The sequence below is a fragment of the Manis pentadactyla genome, chromosome 1 (assembly GCF_030020395.1).
Source record: "Manis pentadactyla isolate mManPen7 chromosome 1, mManPen7.hap1, whole genome shotgun sequence".
Lineage (NCBI taxonomy): Eukaryota > Metazoa > Chordata > Mammalia > Pholidota > Manidae > Manis > Manis pentadactyla.
In genome coordinates, this window is record NC_080019.1 from 71,283,160 (window position 1) to 71,302,757 (window position 19,598).

At 36.4% G+C, this 19,598-nt stretch overlaps 1 protein-coding gene across 7 annotated transcripts in view; it reads left to right on the forward strand.

The window, feature by feature from the left end:
- The window catches only part of TFDP2 (transcription factor Dp-2), a 152,094-nt gene that overhangs the window by 15,888 nt on the left and 116,608 nt on the right, over positions 1–19,598 (forward strand). For 6 of the 7 annotated variants that reach the window (XM_057498386.1, XM_036877379.2, XM_036877382.2 and 3 more), the window contains exon 2: positions 3,724–3,773. The exons of the other annotated variant lie outside the window; for it this stretch is intronic. The gene's annotated coding sequence lies outside the window, so the exon portion shown is untranslated. The remainder of the gene's footprint in view (positions 1–3,723; positions 3,774–19,598) is intronic. 7 annotated transcript variants of the gene reach the window in all.

The window sequence follows — 19,598 nt, forward strand, 5'->3', positions numbered from 1 at the left end:
TTACTCTGTGGATAAGTGTCTTGATGTGCAAAATTTTAAAAATTTCACAGTCACATTTGGCTGTTTTTTCTTTTGTTGCCTTTACCTTTGGTGGCATATCTGAGAATCAATACCAGATCCAATTTCATGCAACTCTGCCCTGTGAAAAGGTTTATAGTTTTAGGTCTTATATTCCATATTAACTATTGAATCAGTTGGTCTAACTAGAAGGATAAAATACTGTTGTTAATTTTGTTATGATTATTTATATTTGTAGAATAATTTGGGGGCAGTTGATACTGTTAAGGTTTTGTACTTTGCTGTTCAAGAACTTGGTATTTTTTCCATTTGTTTTTATCCCTACATATGTCTTCCTGAATTCCTTCCTGTTTTTTTTTTCTGTCATTGCTATTGTAAATGGGGTAATCATTTCCATTCTAGCTTCTAAATAGTTAACATTTTCTGTATATAATGAACCTGTTAATTTCTGAGTATGAATTTTGTATTCCCCAAATCAATACCCTCCTTTTTTGAAAGAGCTTCCCTGTAGATTTCTTGGAGCTTCTCTGTAAACAGTCATAATTATCTGTAAATAATGATAGTTTTACCTTTCAAGGACCATTCCAAATACTTGTGTCATTCTTTTGTCTAATTGTATTGGCTGGTAGCTGCAAAACAATGTTAAATAATAGTGATGAGTGAAAGATCCCAAGTAGCCAAAGCAATCCTGAGAAGGAAGAATAAAGCAGGGGGGATCTCGCTTCCCAACTTCAAGCTCTACTACAAAGCCACAGTAATCAAGACAATTTGGTACTGGCACAAGAACAGACCCATAGACCAGTGTAACAGAATAGAGTCCAGATATTAACCCAAGCATATATGGTCAATTAATATACAATAAAGGAGCCATGGATATACAATGAGGAAATGACAGCCTCTTCAACAGCTGGTGTTGGCAAAACTGGACAGCTACATGCAAGAGAATGAAACTGGATTACTGTCTAACTCCATACACGATAGTAAACTCAAAATGGATCAAAGACCTGAATGTAAGTCATGAAACCATAAAACTCTTATAAGAAAACATAGACAAAACTCTCTTGAATATAAACATGAACAACTTCTTCATGAACATATCTCCCTGGGCAAGGAAAACAAAAGCAAAAATGAACAAGTGGGACTATATCAAACTAAAAAGCTTCAGTACAGCCAAGGACACCATCAGTAGAACAAAAAGGCATCCTACAGTATGGGAGAATATATTCATAAATGACATCCGATAAGGGGTTGACATCCAAAATAAACGAGGAGCTCATGCACCTCAACAAACAAAAAAGCAAATAAGCCAATTAAAAAATGGGCAGAGGATCTGAACAGACACTTCTCCAAAGAAGAAATTCAGATGGCCAACAGGCACATGAAAAGATGCTCCACATCGCTAATTATCAGAGAAATGCAAATTAAAACCACATTGAGATACCACCTCACACCAGTTAGGATGGCCGCCATCCAAAAGACAAACAACAACAAATGTTGGCGAGAATGTGGAGAAAGGGGAACCCTCCTACACTGTTGGTGGGAATGTAAATTAGTTCAACCATTGTGAAAAGCAGTATGGAGGTTCCTTAAAAAACTAAAAATAGAAATACCATTTGACCCAGGAATTCCACTCCCAAGAATTTACCCTAAGAATGCAGCAGCCCAGTTTGAAAGAGACATATGCACCCCTATGTTTATTGCAGCACTATTTACCATAGCCAATAAATGGAAACAACCTACGTGTCCATTGGTAGATGAATGGATAAAGAAGGTGTGGTACATATACACAATGGAATATTATTCAGCCATAAGAAGAAAACGAATCCTACCATTTGCAACAACATGGATGGAGCTAGAGGGTATTATGCTCAGTGAAATAAGCCAGGTGGAGAAAGACAAGTACCAAATGATTTCACTCATCTCTACAACATAAGAACAAAAAAAACTGAAGGAACAAAACAGCAGCAGACTCACAGAACCCAAGAATGGATTAACAGTTACCAAAGGGAAAGAAACTGGGGAGGATGGGTGGGAAGGGAGGGAAAAGGGGGAAAAGAGGCTTTACGATTAGTACACATAATGTAGCGGGGGGCAGAGGGCACAGGGAAGGCAGTACAGCACAGAGAAGACAAGTAGTGACTCTATAGCATCTTACTACACTGTTGGACAGTGACTGTAATGGGGTATGTGGTGGGAACTTGATAATGGGGTGAATCTAGTAACCACAATGTCCCTCATGTGATTGTATATTAATGATACCAAAATTAAAAAAAAAATAGTGATGAGTGGTAATAGACGTTCTCTCATTTTTTTCTTTAATGGGACTGTTTTTTTAATGATTCTTAATGAAAAATACATCCATAGTTGCTGAAAGGGCATTTGATAAAATCTACTACATATTCATAAAATATGATCTCATCAGGTATTCATCATTTGCTTTTTTATTAAATATGTGTAACAAGAATTTAGCAAGGCTATTTTATAATGAGTGCATGTTAAATCTTATCAAATCCTTTGAAAACATTTTAGCATTTGATTAAAAAGCATTAATAGTTAAACTTAATATTTTTAAATATATAATTTAAAATAAAACATTTTTCTTTTTGATGGAACTTATCTGTAAGAGAGTGTGACCTCAGTTGCTATTTAGATGGGCAACCCTTTGACAACTTAATTTTTTTCTATATAACTTACTAGATTTTCTATCTTTTCTGGACAGTTTTGGTAAATTATATTTTCCTAGAAAATTATGCATTCTATTCAGGTTCTTAATTTAGTTGCTCCAGGATGAACAAAGTAGTTGTAATGATTTTTTTAATGTCCTCTGATTCTGTGGCATTTTTCCCCTTTTGTATTTTCACATGCTGTGTGTTTGTGCTTCTCCTTTTTTTTTTTTCTGATTAAGTTTGTTAGTGGTTTATCAGTTTGTTGTTTTAAAAGGCAAAGATCTTGGATTTGTTACTGTTTATCTCTTAAAATTTTGGCTTAAATATTTGTTATACCTCAAATATACAAATACATAAGTATATGGAATAATACAGTTTAACCCCCTTTGTAACCTGTAACTTTGCTTATACAATAGCTAAAGCCTTCTCTGTTCTGTAGCTTAAATGCTTTCCTTCTTTCCCATAGAGAGGGGAGATTTGGTGCCTGTAATTGCCACGTGCTTCTTATGTTTTTACTCGTAAGTGTACATCTTCAAGCAATATGTATTATTTTGCACACCATAACTTGATGTAAATATAATCATATTGTATATATGTAATTTTAAGCTATTACATTTACAAGGGTTTTCTATGTTGTGGCATGTTTACTATAATTACTTACTTTTCATAGCTATATCATTGTAGTGGATGCTATGTACTCTGCCCAGACCTTCTGTCCATAACTGAGTATGCATTTTGCACCCACTCAGGCTGGTGGCTCACAGCTGCATCCCTTCCTGGGAATTGTCCTTGGCCCAAGGCATTGCCTTGGCCAAGGTGTGCTTCCCCCCAGAGACATCCTATGAGAACTAACTGGGTGCTGCAGGGATATGAGATCCCAACGAAGCTTGCCTCCAGAGCGCCGTGTAGCGTCAGCCCAGGTCCCAGTTGCAGCCTCCCCATTCCCAATTCTGCTTCCTTTACTTCCTAGTGAGGGTGGCTCCTAAGACACTTCCCAGGAAACGTCCTGCATGCTAGTCTCCCTTTCTTTCTTTCAAAGGAATGAAATTAAGATGTTGGTGTTTTCTTCCAGGTGGATAACCAAATTGTGTAAGTACCATTTACTAAATCAACCCTTTTAAGGCATAAATACCGCATATTATGTACCTTATAATGCTACACCCTATTTATCATTAGTATGTGTATTATCCTAGGTTTCTCTCCTTATATTTTCTCTTTGCTTTTTTAAGCATCTCTTGGTATTTAAGAAGTTTGTGTTTTTATTCTCATAGTACCATTATGTTAATATCTTTTATAAAAGTGTCCTTAATCCCCTTTTTTCTTAACTTTTTACTGTCAGTTTTCAGTGATATCCTTTGACCATCCCATCTATTAGCTATATAACAGTCAATGATCTTATATTACTTCTTTTTCACTCCTCTCTTTAGGTTTTAGTTGCATTCTTTCTACTTTGTTGGATCATATGATATTTATATATTGTCCTTCACTCCATGGCACCAGTCTTTAATTTTACCTCTACAGTTGAATATATAAAATGCTCACTATCAGTGTTCTTGCAGAAGTTTCTGAGGCATATTTTGGTTGGATGAATGAAGCTTCTCCTCTAATAGATTCCTCAGAAAGTGTACATACCCATCAGATTCCCTGAACTCTACCACATTCAAATTGTTTTTTTACCCAGTTTTATAGTTATAATTGATATTTAACATTGTATGAGTGTAAGGTGTACAAAGTAATGATTTGGTAAGTGCATATATTGCAAAATGATAACCACAATAAGCTTAGTCAACGTTCATCACCTCACATAGTTACAAAGTTTTTTTTGATGAGAACTTTTTAGATTTACTCTCCCCAACTTTCAAGTATATAATACAGTACTGTTAACTATGGTCACCCAGAACTTATTTACCTTAAAACTGGAAGAGTACCTTTTGACCACCAATTGGGGTCTGGTCTCATACCCCCCACAAACACCAATCTGTTCTCTGTTTCTGAGTTCAATTTTTAAAAAAATTTTTTATATAACTGAGATCATACAGTATTTCTTTGGTTTATTTCACTTAGCATAATGCCATGTTATTACAAATGGCGGGGTTTCCTTTTTTATGGCTGAATAATAATCCATTGTGTATATGTGCCACATTTTATTTATCCATTCATCTTCTGATGGACACTTAGGTTGTTACCATGTCTTGACTATTGTAAATAATGCTGCAGTGAACATGGGGGTGCAGATACCTCTTTGAGGTAGTGATTTTGTTTCTTTCAGATGAATACCCAGAGTGGGATTGCTGGGTCATGTAGCAGTTCTATTTTTAATTTTTTGAGGCACCTCCATACTGTTATCCATCATGGCTATACCAGTATACATTATGACCAAAAGTTGGGGGGGGTTCCCTTTTCTTAACTCCTTGCCAACACTTGTTATCTATTATCTTTTTGATGACAGCCATTCTAACAAGTGTGAGGTGATCACTCATTGTGGTTTAAATTTCCCTGATGATCAGTGATGATAAGCACTTTTTCATCTGTTTGCCATTTGTATTTCTTCTTTGGAAAAATGTCTGTTCAGTTCCTCTGGCCATATTTAAATTGGATAGTTAGGGTTTTTTTGCTGTTGAACTGTATGGTTCTTCATATAGTTTGTATATTAACCCCTTATCAGATACTTGATTTGCAAATACTTTCTCCCATTCAGGAGGTTGCCTTTTCATTTTGTCGATGGTTTCCTTAATGGTGTAGAAGCTTTTTAATTTGATATAGTCCCACTTGTTTATTTTTGCTTTAATTTCCTCTGCCTTTTGTGTCAAATCCAAAAAGTCATTGCCAAGACTGATGTCAAACAGCTTACTCCCAAAACAGTTTTTTGATATTCTTGAAACTTGTATTTGGAAGGATAACATATGGTTTACATTTTCTTTCCTTAAGTTTCTTGAAAATGCTGCTCTACTGTTGTCTTGCTTTATGTTAGTTTTTAGAAATGTGAGGCTAGCCTAATAAATTATTTTATCTTTTTGCCTAGATGCCCTAAAGTTTGGCTTTTTTCTTTAAATAATTTTACGAGGATATATGTCACAGTTGATCATTTTGGGTCAGTTTTCCCAAGTATCTGGCAGGCCTTTTCAGCATGTAGATTCAGGCGTTTCATCTCTGGAAAGTTTTATTGTTCTGTAATTTAGTATTAGGGCTATTCCATTGTTTAAATTTCTTCCCTTAAGAACGCCAGTAAAAATGTTCTACCTTCTTTCCTGGCATCCATTTCAGCCAGTTTTCTCTGACCTTTTGCTTCTTTCTTTCTTTCTTTCACTTTCATTCTCTTTTGTTTTCCTCCTTTTCTTCAATATCCTCTGTTAAGTTTTCATTAAAATCTATTCTTCCTTGTGTAACTTAGAGTTTAGTTCTCATTTCTTATATGGTTTTTGTCTTTGCTTCTGTTTCTTTATGGGTTCCAACCAACTCTATTTAATTTCTGTTTTTGTGCATTTTGGTTCTTAGTTTTTACATTTCTGACTCAAGGGGTTTTTTCTGTCTACAAATTCTTGCTTGAGGATATTTAATTCATAAGGGATATGTTACAGTTTTTTCCAACTTCAGGTTTGGTTTTGGGGGAGAAAACCATCAACAGGAAAGCCTTCACTTGTGTTTTTCTGGCTTTTTGTAGGACTTCTGTGGGCACATAGTGTACTTCTGTTGTTACACTGTGTCTGCTTATTTTGTAGACAGTTCCTCGTTTGAGAGTTTTTCTGTAACTCTTCCCTCTTCTATTCAGTTCTTTTTAGTAATTTGTGGATGATGATGGTGAGGGGAACAGGCAGAGGAAGGGTGGGTATATCTTGTTTCTGTTTTGTTTCTGCAGGGTCCTTAACTTCCCCCTCTTACTGTCTTCTTTCCATTCACCACCTCATCTCCAAGATCTCTTATTTTTATCTATATACCCGATTCTCTCCCAGAGGCACATTTCTTAGAGATTGTCACTGCGGGTCCTGCAGTTTCCAGACGCTTCCACATCACTAGGACTGTGACTATTAAGTCCTCACTTCTGTTCAGTATTTGTGCATTTTTTAAATTAAGGTATCATCGATACACAATCTTATGAAGGTTTCACACGAGCAACATTGTGGTTACAAAATTTGCATTTGTTGTTTTACTCTCTCTTTGCGGGTGATAGTGTCGGTGCTTCCTCTGACTTCCCTGGACCTCTCTGCTCTTCTCCATGGAGTCTTTTTAGCCTCCCCTCACTCACACTGTCCACAGGCTTGGAGAAGGCAGGCAGTGGGACTTCTTGTGGAATTGGTTTCTTTAACCCTTTATTTATAGGTAATTTAAAGGTTGCTCTGGTCTCTGTCTCCTGGTAATGATAATGTTGAACACATGGGTCCTGGGCGGTTTGTATTTACTCTCCTTGTTTATTTTATATGTGTTTGGGATGGCTGATGGAGAGATTTATAATCAGGCTACTTCCATTGTTCTGCAGACTTGCAAGATCCAACAGTCCCTATTTTCATATAATTTTATACCTGAAAAACCCAAGAGTCAACTGAAAAAAAGCTACTACACACAGTAAGAGAATTCAGTTGTGTAGTGAGGTATAAAATTAATAAAGAAAAGAACCCCATAAATTTCTTTTATACAAACAGCTTGAAAGTTATGATGGAGAATTCCATGTATAATAGGAAGAACAAGTAGCTATAATAAATATTAAAAAAAATAAAGTAAGTATAGCTATAAGAAGAAATATGTAAAACTGATCAGTTTCCTAGCAGTCAAAGTACTGCACACTGGGTGGCTTAAGACAACAGAAATGTGTTTTCTCACAGTTCATATGCTAGAAGCCCCAAATCAAGGTGTTGGCAGGACCATCATCCCTCTGAAGCCTTGAGAGAATTCTCACTTGCCTTTTTCAGCTTCTGGTCCAGAGACGTTTCTTGATTTGTGGCAACGTAACTCCAGTCCCTGCCTCCATCTTCACGTAATTGACTTCCCTTTGTGTGTTTGTCTGTGTCTCTTCTCCTGTTTTAATACGAGCACCGGTCATATTGGGTTAGGGCCCACTTTAGTTCCAGTGTGACCTCATCTTAACTCGATTACATCTATGAAGATCCTATTTCCTAGTCCTAGTCAGGTCACATTCACAGGTACCAGGGGTTAGAACTTGAAACATACCTTTTTGGGGTACACAACAATTAGGACACAAGTAAATGTGAGTAAATGGAAATGCATGTTCTTAGATAAGACAGCATTTTGACAGTGTGGAGACTTATTAATTAAATTAATTTAGGGAGGATTGACATGATCCAGTAAGACTCTGACAGGGTTTATTTTCCTTTTTCTGGAACTGGAGATGCAATATCAGATGGAAAAGTGGAGAAGTAATGATAGTCAAAACTCCAAAAAAGAACAAAATAAAATTGCAAATACCATTAAAAAAATCTATTCAGTAAACACTTTACTGGTCAGGCTGTGGAGAAAGAAGTACTTTTATATGGTGCTGGATGGAGTGCAAATGTCCACAACATCCATGGAGGACAATTTAGCAATATCACTAAAAATACCGTACAGTGTGTGGTACTTTGTTATGACTGCTAGGAAACTGATCAGTTTTACACATTTCTTGTTATAGCTACACTTACTTTATTTTTTAAAATATATATTATAGCTACTTGTTCTTCCTATTATACATGGAATTCTCTATCATAACTTTAAAGCTGTTTGTACAAAAGAAATTTATGGGGTTCTTTTCTTTATTAATTTTATACCTCACTACACAACTGAATTCTCTTACTGTGTGTAGTAGCTTTTCAGTTGACTCTTTTGGGTTTTTCAGGTATAAAATTATATGAAAATAGGGACTGTTGGATCTTGCAAGTCTGCAGAACAATGGAAGTAGCCTGATTATAAATCTCTCCATCAGCCATCCCAAACACATATAAAATAAACAAGGAGAGTAAATACAAACTGCATCATTAGATCAAGGAATTCCACATGTGAAATTACATATTTATCAGATTATTTGTTGAATTGTTGTTTGTAATAGCAAAGATTGGAAACCGAAATTCCAACAAGAGGCAACTGGTTAAATAATGTTATATTTATGTAACATTTTAGGCAGTTGTAAAAGGGAATGAAGATATTCTCTGAGTATTGATTTGGCAAGATCTCAGTGCTATATTGTTAAGTTAAAAAAGGCAAGATACAGAAGTAAATATTTAGCTTTCTTAAAAATGGGGAGGCTAGAATGATATTTTGTTAACCTGTGTATGCTTACAATAACCTCATGCAGACAAAAGAAACACAGGTACTGTGACTGTCCATGCAGAGGTATAAATGGAGTAGCTGGAAATAGGCAGATGGGAAAATTACATTTCACTGTCCACCTCTTTGTACTTGATGGCTTTCCTCTCTCTCTCTCTGTCTTTTAAAATCATGTTAAAGTATAAACTATTAAATAAATTTAAAAGGGGATTGGATTAAAGATGGCAGCGTGAGAGGTGAGACAGAGGCCTCCTCCTAAAACCACATGTAATATGAAAATATAATCAATACAACTAATCCTGAAAGAGCAACAGGAAAGAGGACTGTGCCAGACTGCATACACCTGGAGAAAAGAATAGACCACACAGAACAGGGTAATGTACCAAAGCCATGGCCTGGTGGGACCCAAGCCCTTCCCCCACCCCAGCTCACTAGCGGGAGGAAGAGAAATGGAGCAGGGAGGGAGTGGAGTCCTGGGACTGCTGAACACCTAGCTCTGGAGATCTTCTCTGGGAGCACAAACCTACATTGCATGGTGCTCTGGTGATTAGGGGGATTGGAAAGCTAAGACAGAATACCTGGAGAGACTGAGACCCCAGCCGCTTGTGGAAAACGGATCCATATCCGGCTGCTCTGGGATAAAAGAAAGGCAGGCAGTCTGAGAGACTTCCTAACAGTGAGAGGGCTGCTAAAGGGGCAAGGATTGCACAAAGCTTACTGCTCAGGAGAAAGGACAGGTAGACAAAATTGTCCAGATGTACTCTGCCCAGCAGGTTGGGAACTTTCATGATCTTCAGGCGCTCCAGCCCCCCGGCTGACTAGGCAGCTCCAAGGCCATCCTCCGTGATATGTAACCTGCTGTGCCTTCCTCCTGGCCAGCCCGCCCCTGGCTCAGAAATGGACAGACCCTGCCCTGGCATCAGGCCAGCCAGAGGGAAGCCCCACCTACAGCTACAAATGCAAGGCATAGAGGTTTATAACTGTGTGCTCAGCCCACTAGTTCAGGCAGTGGAGGCAGGCACAGCAGCCAGGAAGCAGGAAACAGCTCTTTCCTTCCCCCAGGCACCAACACCGCTCTCCTGCGACCCCCAACATTGCTCCAGGGACTGAGCAGCTCCAGCGAGTAGAGCTTCTGGGCACTAGAGGGTGCCACATACAAATATGAAATGTCATAGGAAGCTGGTTCAAAGCAAAATACTACATACACCAGATAAAGAGTCAAATGAAACTGATCTCATGAATCTTCCTGAAAGAGATTTCAAAATAAAGATCATAAACATGCTCATGGAGGTACAGAAAGATATTCAAGAACTCAGGAATGAATGAATTCTGCTTGGACATACAATCATTACAGAACAAAGTATCAGAAATGAAACATACAATGGAAGGTTTTAAAAGCAGATTAGATACTGTGGAGGAGACAATAAATGAAACAAATTACAGAAGAGGAATACAAAGAAGCTGAGGCACAGAGAGAAAAAAGGATCTCTAAGAATGAAAGAATATTGAGAGAACTGTGTGACCAATCAAAATGGAACAATATTCATATTATAGGGGTACCAGAAGAAGAAGAGAGAGAAAAAGGGATAGAAAGTGTCTTTGAGGAGGTAATTGCTGAAGTATTCCCCAATCTGGGGAAGGAGGTAGTCTCTCAGGCCATGGAGGTGCACAGATCTCCCAACACAAGGCACCCAAGGAAGACAACACCAAGACATGTAATATTTAAAATGGCAAAGATCAAGGATAAAGACAGACTATTAAAAGCAGCCAGAGAGGAAAAAAAAGATCACATACAAAGGAAAGCGCATCAGGCTATCATCAGAATTCTGAACAGAAAATTTACAGGCTAGAAGGGAGTGGCATGATATATTTAATGCAATGAAGCCGGAGCGCCTTGAACTAAGAATACTTTATTTGGCAAGGTTAGCATTTAAGTTTGAAGGAGGGATTAAACAATTTCCAGATAAGCAAAAGCTGAGAGAATTTGCCTCCCACAAACTGTCTCTGCAGTGTATTTTGGAGGGACTGTTATAGATGGAAGTGTACCTAAGGTTTAATAGCTGTCACCAGAAGTAATAAAACCACAGTAAGAAAGTAGAACAGTTAATTATTAAGCAATGCAAAATTTAATCAAGTACCCCCAAAGTTAATCAGGGGATAGACAAAGACTACCGAATATGATATCTAATATATAGAGAATGGAGGAGGAAGTAAAAGGAGGAGAAAAAAAGAACCTTTAGGTTGTGTTTGTAATAGCATATTAAGTGAGTTAAGTTCAACTCTTATATAGTAAGGAAGTTAACCTTCAACCTTTGGTAACCACAGATCTAAAGCCTGCAATGGCAACAAGTACATACCTGTTGATAATCACCCTAAATTTAAATAGTCTGAATGCACCAATCAAAAGACATAGAGTCACTGAATGGATAAAAAAAGAAGACCCATCTATATACTGCCTACAAGAGACTCACTTTAAACCCAAAGACATATACAGATTAAAAGTGAAGGGATGGAAAAAGATATTTCATGCAACTAATAGGGAGAAAAGACCATGAGTTGCAGTACTTGTATCAGACAAAGTAGACTTCAGAAGAATGAAAGTCACAAGAGACAAAGAAGGATATCACATAATGATAAAGGGGTCAATCCAACAAGAAGATATAAACATTATAAATATCTATGCACCCAACACAGGATCACCTACATATGTGAAACAAATACTAACAGAATTAAAGGAGGAAATAGAATGCAATGCATTCATTCTAGGAGACTTGAACACTCCACTCACTCCAAAGGGCAGATCAACCAGAGAGAAAATAAGTAAGGACACAGAGGCACTGAACAACACATTAGAACAGATGGACCTAACAGACATCTACAGAACTCTACACCCAAAAGCAGCAGAATACACATTATTCTCAAGTGCACATGGAACATTTTCAAGAATAGACCACATACTAGGCCACAAAAAGAGCCTCAGCAAAATTCAAAAAGATTGAAATTGTACCAATCAGCTTCTCAGACCACAAAGGTATGAAACTAGAAATAAATTTTGCAAAGAAAAAGAAAAGCCGTCAAACACATGGAGGCTTCACAACATGCTCCTAATTAACCAATGGATCAATGACCAAATAAAAGCAGAGATCAAGCAATATATGGAGACAAATGACAACAATAATTCAACACCGCAAAGTCTGTGGGACACAGCGAAGGCTATGCTAAGAGGAAAGTATATTGCAATACAGGCCTACCTCAGGAAAGAAGAACAATCCTATATGAACGGTCTAAACTCACAATTAATGAAACTAGGAAAAGAAGAATGAATGAGGGCCAAAGTCAGGAGAAGGAGGGACATAATAAGGATTAGAGCAGAAATAAATAAAATTGAGAAGAATAAAACAATAGAATCAATGAGAGCAGAAGCTGGTTCTTTGAGAAAATAAACAAAATAGATAAACCCTTAGCCAGACTTATCAAGAAGAAAGAGTCTGCACATATAAACAGAATCAGAAATGGGAAAGGAAAAATCACTACGGACACCACAGAAATACAAATAATTATGAGAGAATACTATGAAAAATTATATGCTAACAAACTGGATTACCTAGAAGAAATGGACAACTTTTTAGAAAAATACAACCTTCCAAGGCTGTCGCAAGAAAGAAACAGAAAATCTGAACTGACCAATTACCAGCAACGAAATTGAATTGATAACCCAAAACCTACCCAAGAACAAAACCCTTGAACCAGATGGCTTCACTGCTGAATTTTATCAAACATTTAGGGAAGACCTAATACCCATCCTACTTCAAGTTTTCCAAAAAATAAAAGAGCAAATACTTCCAAACTCATTCTATGAGCCAGCATCACTCTAATACCAAAACCAGGCAAAGACACCACAAAAAAAGAAAATTACAGACCAATATCCCTGATGAACATAAATGCAAAAATACTCAACAAAATATTAGCAAGCCGAATTCAAAAATACATTAAAAATATCATCCATCATGATCAAGTAGGATTTATTCCAGGGATGCAAGGATGGTCCATTTGAAAATCCATTAACATCATTCACCACATCAACAAAAAGAAGGACAAAAACCACATGATCATCTCCATAGATGCTGAAAAAACATCGATTCATGATAAAAGCTCTGAACAAAATAGTTATAGAGGGCAAGTACCTCAACATAATAAAGCCGTATATGACAAACCCACAGCCAACATCATACTTAAAAGCGAGAATCTGACAGCCTTTTCTTTAAGAACAGAAACAAGACAAGGATGCCCACTCTCTCCACTTTTATTCAGCATTGTTCTGGAGGTCCTCACCACAGCAATTAGACAACACAATGAAATAAAGGACATTCAGATTCATAACGAAGAAGTTGAACTGTCACTATTTGCAGATGACATGATACTGTACATAAAAAACCCTAAAGAATCCACTCCCAAAGTACTCCATCTAATATCTGAATTCAGCAAAGTTGCAGGATACAAAATTAATGCACAGAAATCTGTTGCATTCCTATCCACTAAAGATGAACTAGCAGAAAGGGAAATCAGAAAAACAATTCCATTCACAATTGCATCAAAAAGAATAAAATACCTAGGAATAAACCTAACCAAGTAAGTGAAAGAGCTATACTCTGAAAACTACAAGATATGAGAGTAATTAAAGATGGTACCAATAAATGGAAACACCCCATGCTCATAGATAGGAAGAATTGATATTGTTAAAATGGCCATCCTGCCTAAAGCAATCTACAGATTCAATGCAATTCCTATCAAAATACCAACAGCCTTCTTCAATGAACTAGAGCAAATTGTTCTAAAATTCATATGGAACCACAAAAGACCCCAAATAGCCAAAGCAATCCTGAGAAGGAAGAATAAAGCCGGGGGTGGGGGGGATTATGCTCCCCAACTTCAAGCTCTACTACAAAGCCACAATAATCAAGACAATTTGGTACTGATACAAGAACAGAACAATAGACCAATGGAAGAGACTAGAGAACCCAGATATAAATGCAACCTTATATGATCAATTAATATATGATAAAGGAGCTTTAGACATATAATTGGGAAATGACAGCCTCTTCAACAACTGGTTTTGGCAAAACTGGACAGCTACATGCAAGAGAAAGAAACTGAATTATTGTTTAACCCCATGCACAAAAGTAAACTCGAAATGAATCAAAGACATGAATGTAAGTCATGAAACTATAAAACTCTCAGAAGACAACATAGACAAAAATCTCCTGAATATAAGCATGAACAACTTCTTCCTGAACACATCTCCTTGAGCAAGGGAAACAAAAGCAAAAATGAACATATGGGACTCCATCAAACTAAGAAGTTTCTATATGGGAAAGGACACCATCAGCAGAACAAAAAGGCATCCTACAGTATGGGAGAATATATTGTAAATGACATATCCACAAGGGGTTAATATCCAAAATATATAAAGAACGCACATCCCTCAACATCCAAAAAAGCAAATAACCCAATTAAAAAATGGGCAGAGGATATGAAGAGACAGTTCTCCAAAGAAGAAATTCAGATGGCCAACAGACACATGAAAAGATGCTCCACATCACTAATCATCAGGGAAATGCAAATTAAAACCACAATGAGATATCACCTCATACCAGTAAGGATGAACAGCATCAAAAAGACTAAGAACAACAAATGCTGGCGAGGATGTGGAGAAAGGGGAACCCTCCTGCACTGCTGGTGGGAATGTAAGCTAGTTCAACCATTGTGGAAAGCAATATGGAGGGTCCTCAAAAAACTAAAAATAGAAATACCATTTGACCCGGGAATCCCACTCCTTGGAATTTACCCAAAGAATACAACTTCTCAGATTCAAAAAGACATATGCACCGCTATGTTTATCACAGCACTATTTACAATAGCCAAATATGGAAGCAACCTAAGTGTCCATCAGTAGATGAATGGATAAAGAAGAGGTGGTACATATACACAATGGAATACTATTCAGCCATAAGAAAGAAACAAATCCTACCATTTGCAACAACATGGATGGAGCTGGAGGATATTATGCTCAGTGAAATAAGCCAGGTGGAGAAAGACAAGTGCCAAATGATTTCCCTCATTTGTGGAGTATAACAACAAAGCTAAACTGAAGGAACAAAATGGCAGCGGACTCACAGACTCCAAGAATGAACTAGTGGTTACCAAAGGGGAGGGGTGTGGGAGGGAGGGTGAAGAAGGAGGGAGAATGGATTGAGGGGTATTATGTTTAGTACACATGGTGTGGAGGGTCCCGGGGGAAACAGTGTAGCACAGAGAAGGGAAACAGTGACTCTGTGGCATCTTACTACACTGGTGGACAGTGACTGCACTGGGGTATGGGGGGGGACTTGGTAATATGGGTAATTGTAGTGACCACATTGTTTTTTCATACAAAACCTTCATAAGAGTATATATCAATAATACCTTAATAAAAATAAGTAAGTTTAAAAAATGTTATGTCATATCTCTTTAAGTGGATAGGGTCTCATGCAAGGAAGACATAATGTTCTCATACTCTGTTTTTTCAGAATTCTCTTAGACTGTATAAACTGTATAACAGTTTATATTCTTCAACATTAAAATAATACAACTCCTTTAATATAATGCTTTAAAAATCTTAAATTACTCAAAATGAAAACTGCTTGGAGCCCATCTTTTTATGATATCATGGAACATGGATATGTAGTAACAATTCAACTTCACTGTAAATTTTGGTTCTAATTGACCTTGGGCAAGTTATTTAAACTCTCTGAGTCAGTTTCCCCTTTTCAAAAACCAGCAGTATTAGGTATATTCTTTAATTCCTCAGTAACTGAAATACTTCCTCATTTCTTAACTCTGTCAGGTAAGCTTATATTCATCATCTATAATTCATTTGTGTAATAAGCTTAACCCATTGGAATAAAACTCACAGCTCAGAAGTAAACAAAAAATGCTCCCAGCTCTCAGCTTTCACGAAGCCATGCATTAGTGAGTAACTCAAAGTGTTCAGGCTTTTCTTCATCTTATTGATTGTATTTAACATAAAATTCTTAGTAAATTTGCTTATCTTGATTTTCTGGCTTGAAGCCAATTATATTTAGTAGAAAAGATGTAGTTACAGGGAACAAATGGACTACCCAGTGCTATAGATGAATACATTGACAATTGGCAGCTTAACACTAAAGGAAGATTAAGCATAGGATTATATTTCACCAAGTAAATTCACTGCGCATATGTCAAGACTTAAATGTCCTTATTAACTGCTTATAGCAGTAACCAGTTTTTATCAGTGTAGATAACTAGGTAAAAGCTTATGTAAATCTGGAAATTGGTTTTTTCAGTTTAAACAAGTGAGAAACAAAAGCAGTTACCTTTGTTTTTTGTGTTTTTTTTGAAATGTGAAATGCTGGGGGTTGTGTGGAAGAACAGCTTTTAGTAAAGAGAAGAGTGTTTCTTAAATTTTGATCTTGCCTACTGTTCTTTTCACCTTAAAAAGTTAGTGAAATTAAATATGCCCTAGTATAAATTTTCTTCCCATAACCTTTTAAAAAATTAATGAACATGGGTATAATGCTGGTTCCAAAACACTTCTTGTTCATGATAGGTGACATTCAAAAAATGCTGCTATATAACTTAGTGACATTTCACATGTATGGATGTGTTAATGTTTAGCTATCATTTTATTTTCTGCTGCCAGGTTGTATTATATACATTATTAAAGGGTGAAAATTAATAAAATACTGAACATATAATTCATTTAATACACATTTCTTAAAAAACAAACAAAAATAAAGTATTACTGGAGTTCCAACCATATGCCAGACTCTGGATTTATAATAGTCAACAAAATAGATAGGGTGTCTGCCCTCATGGAACTTAAACACTTTGGCTGGCAGACCAACCACATTCTGATAATCACACAAATAAATGGATATTGACAACCCAATATGTACTGTGAAAGGAGAATGTAGGGGAGCATTAAGTAGAAGACCCCTGACCTAGTCTGGGTAGCAGGAGAGGGACAGTTTTCCTGGAGGAAATTACATTTGAGAAGAGATCTGAAGGAAGAGGAGCTAACTGTTGGTGAAAGTTCCAGGCAGAGGGAATAGCATGTGCAGAGGCCCTGGGGCAGGAAGAGCATGTTTTTGAGGAACTGATAGTGGCACTAGGTCAGAGAAGGCTTTGGGGAGGTGGCTCAACACAACTGGAGAGGTAGTCAGAGATCATATTGAACATTAAGGATTAAATCATTAAAATGTGGTTACTGTTACCAGTTTAGAAACTTAAGAAATCTAAATATTCACCATTAGACTAGTGAAATAAACTATGGTACAAAATGGAAAGGAACACTATGTAGCTGTAAAAAAAATGAAGTTTACTACCTACTCAAAAACTAAAGAAAATTTCTATTTAATATTGAAATTAACAAGGAGAATTAAAAAGGATTAAAACCTGGCCAATGATACATGACCTATTTCCTATATGAAATTCTGAAGGATTCTTCTGGTATAGTAAGTTACTCTTTTGTGTGGATATATTGTAATAATAATTACATATTTTTTATATTTTGAGGGTATATTTATTTTATCTCAAGTCAGATATATTTTGTAAATTAGCATAGTTAAGAACATGTCTGCTGGCCTAAGATCCTGAGTTGATATACTCTCATTGTCATTTAAACAGTTGGTTAACTGGGCAAATGACTCCATCTCTCTAAAGCTCAGTTTTGTCATCTGTAAAGTGCGAATAGTAATAATATTTACCTGATGGAGTTGTGGCATCAATTATGTGAGATTACATATATGAGGTACTTAGAAGAGTGCCTAGAGATGCTTATCACCTAAGAAAAAGTTACATGCTATCATTTTCTACAAATTTATATTCTAATTAATATCACTTATCAAAAATTAAGAGTGCAGAAAGAGGACATTGAAGAAAGTTCTGCCAAAAACTTACTGTAATTTCCTCTGACAGGTGGGATTATGGCTGATGTTTGTTTTTTACTTTATTATTTTGTATATTTGAAAATTTTGAAACGAGCTTATTTTAAGTGTTATATCTTCCATTTATATATGCTGCCTTTGCTGAAATTTACTTTTCAGTAACATCTTTTTCAGCAACGTTAAGTCTATAGCCCCTGATTCAAGTGATGTTAATTCTACAAATTTATCCATAACTTGTTGCTTTCTTCTTGTGTTTTGATTGGTTTTGTACCATTTTAAAAGACTGTGTGGCTGGAGCTGCTAAACTGATTGGAAAGGAAAAGGGTTGCATTTTTGAGACCATCTGTGGGAGTTGCATTGTCTGAAACTGACAAGAGATCATGGCAGATGGTGAGGTCACAAAGATTGACTATTTGAGCTTCACATAATGTGTTCATAAAGCTGGAAGAAGAAGTCCAACTTATTTTTTAAGCAGCTGAAGAGCTTGGTGACAGAAAGAACTGTACAATTTTTTGAGTCTGGTTAAAACATAATGCATCAGTGCATGTGGCTGGTTTATGTTTTGAGAATCACAGGTACTGCCAAAGATGGCAATTTTTTGAAACATTCAGTAGCCTATGTATTTACTTTTTAGACAGTTGGTTTAAATCATTTGTTACAAAAAACTTTTAGACTAAAGACAATGTAAAAGAAAGACTAAAGCTGTAAAAATACTTAGAAATACACATTTTTTAAATTAAAAGGTTGCGAACTGTCACTGAAAGCCGATATGGCATCCTTCTTCATTTTTAATTGAAAGAAGCAGGTCTTTGTCACAATCCATTTCTTTTTTGCAACATTTATCTTAGTGCAATTTTATGTAATTTGAATTACACTTGAAGGTTTATGCTTTTTGTTTCTCTCATCTCATAGGATGTTTCAGTGCCTCGCTCACTGCCTTTGGCGTAGTGAGTATACAGCATTTGTTGGATGAGTAAATAAATTGATGAAGTTACTGCCTACTCTTGTTAATTTTAGAAGAGTTTCTTGGCTGCAGTGAAACATTTTTTTTCCCTGTTTTAAATTGGGTTTATTTTGTGGTATTTTTCACTTCTATGTATGGATTATTAATTATTTATTTTGGAGGGAGAAACCTTAATTTGTCATGAGAAACCAGTGAACTGCTTTTCCCCCTAATATTGATTGAGTGCTTACTTTATGCTAGGCAGTGCCCTAACAATTTTCCATGTTGTGACTCATTGATTTAATTAGATACACCATTACTGTTTTGTAGATGAAGAAATTGAGGAACAGAGATGCTAAGGTAAATGTGCTCAAGAAATCCATGTACTTTGGCTCTATTTCAAACATTTATTATTTACATTTAGAGGTTCCAGTTTGTGCTTTGCTCTGGTGAGAAGATAGAAAGGGAATACTAACAAAGTTGTGCTTTATTTTGTCAATCTCAGTAATGTGGCTAAGTGGTATTTTTGTTGGTAGCGTCTTGCTATAGTGTGCTAAAATAGTTCACACTGTTGATTTCTTTCATTTATTCAAATAACACAGTGCCATGCAAAAGCCCAGACCTTAGGAGATGTAATACCTCATTGAATACTGAATATAGTCATGAAGTAGATGCATGGAGACAAGCAGCTCCAGGCATCAAACCATACTCTGGACATGAAGAAATGAGGAGCAGGGAAAAAGCACATTTACAAGT